Below are 2,212 nucleotides of genomic sequence, written 5' to 3' on the forward strand. Positions count from 1 at the left end.
GGCCGGGAATCGAACCTGGGTCCCCCGCACGCCAGGCCGACGCTCTACCACTGAGCCAACCGGCCAGGGCCCTCAGCTTTTCTTGATTCCCTAGAAAGCATACATCCAGCAAGCGTCCCCAATGCAGCATCCCTGAGTCGCCTTTGCCATCCCAGGAACCACAGGTATGCCCTCTTCAACAAGGTCTGAACTCCCCCCTGGGAGGGCTCTTCCGTGGGCCCTCTATCTCAGACTTAAGGGTAGCTGTTGTTTCTTATCGGCCATTTCTGTGTTCTTTAGAATTCTCTTTATTTCTTTTTTTTTTTTTTTTTTTTTTTCATTTTTAGAGAGGAGAGAGACAGAGGAGAGAGAGACAGAGAGAGAGAAGGGGGGAGGAGCTGGAAGCATCGACTCCCATATGTGCCTTGACCAGGCAAGCCCAGGGTTTCGAACCGGCGACCTCAGCATTTCCAGGTCGACGCTTTATCCACTGCGCCACCACAGGTCAGGCATCTTTATTTCTTACTAACTCTTTGTGATTGTTTTTTGTTTTGTTCTGTTTTAGAGAGAGAGAGAATGAAAGAGGCAGGAAGGGGGAGGATGAGAGGCATCAACTCATAGTTACTCTCACTGTAGTTGTGCATTGATTGCTTCCCATACACGCCTTGTGAGCCTGCGTGAGCCAGTGTTCCCTTGTTCAAGCCAGTGACCTCTGGGCTCAAGCTGGTGAGCTTTGGGATCGTACGGATGATCCCCTGCTCAAGCCAGCGAGCCCATGCTGACAAACCTGCACTCAGAGCCGGTGACCTGGGGCTTTGGACCAGAAACCTCAGCATTCCAGTCAACACTTTATTCACTGCACCACTACCACTGTTATGTTAAAAATTCTCTATATTATACTTTCTTTGTCAAAATTACTATGTAGATTCTCTCTCTTGATTAGACCCAGCGTGATATGAAATGCAAATATCCTTGGGGTAGAATTTACAGGAAGCCAATGATACTTTAGTATAAAATAGCCTGTGTTGTTTTCCTAGCACCTAGAGCAGTAGGTGGCTTGTTGCTGAGGGAGGGGAGAGTAGGAAGAAAGACCCAGTAAGGGATAATGAAAAAACCCTAATGACAAACTTTGCCCATTTCACAGTTTGAGACTACAGTTGCTAAGTATTATTCCTTATTTCAATGCAATACATGTCTCATTCCCCAGGGTCAGCCTAACAGCACCAGAAATAAAATGAAAACAGTAGCGTTTTGGGTGAAGCAGCAACTCTTCTGCTTTGAAAGTTCAGTACATTCTTCCCTTTGTTGTTTTGTTTCTTAATCACACAAAAGTGTGTTGCCATATAAAACATGAAGAGAACAGTTCTGGACATTTTAGGTCTTTGAACAGAGCCTGGCTACTCCCTGCATGTACATCAGCTTCTTAAGACAGGATATTATCACATCACGGCTGCAAGGAAAACATGAATCAAAACCACAGGACTGTCAGAAAATGAAACAATGCAGTCAAGGAGAGGTTAGTGATGCCTTTCTCTGGGGGTTGTTAGAAATAGGATGGCAGCTCGTGTCTCTAAGATGGTATAAGTGTGGTCTTGATTAAAAACCTGAGGAGGAACAAGACAACAAGATCCCTTCCAACTTAAAAAAAATGTGTTTTTTTTTAATCAGAGTAATATATCGACATGATTTAAACAAATGGCACAGAGAATTTAGTGAGAAAATCAACAGTCCTCTCTTTTACCTTTCTTGTCTCAAATCCACTGATTCCTGCTCCTCAATTCTCTTCATATTGTGGGATTATACCTCTTTCTTATTCCTTCTTTTATATAATAATAATATCATTATTTTTTTTATTAAGTGAGAGGTGGGGAGACAAAGAGACAGACTCCCGCACGCACCCCAACCAGGATTCACCTGGCAAGCTCCCTAAAGGGCGATGCTTTGCCCATCTGGGGCCATTGCTCTGTTGCTCAGCAACTGAGCTATTTTAGCACCTGAGGCAAGTCCACTGTGCCATCCACAGTGCCCAGGGCCATTTGCTTGAACCATTTGAGCCATGGGTACAGGAAGAGAAGAGAGAAAGAGAGAGAAGGGGAGAGGGGAGGGGTGGAGAAGCAGATGGTCGCTTCTCCTGTGTGCCCTAACCAGGAATCAAACCCAGGACTTCCACACATTAGGTGGACACTCTACCATTGAGCCAACTGGTCAGGGCCCTATTCCTTCTTTTTTTTTT

The sequence above is a fragment of the Saccopteryx leptura genome, chromosome 3 (genome assembly GCF_036850995.1).
Source record: "Saccopteryx leptura isolate mSacLep1 chromosome 3, mSacLep1_pri_phased_curated, whole genome shotgun sequence".
NCBI lineage: Eukaryota > Metazoa > Chordata > Mammalia > Chiroptera > Emballonuridae > Saccopteryx > Saccopteryx leptura.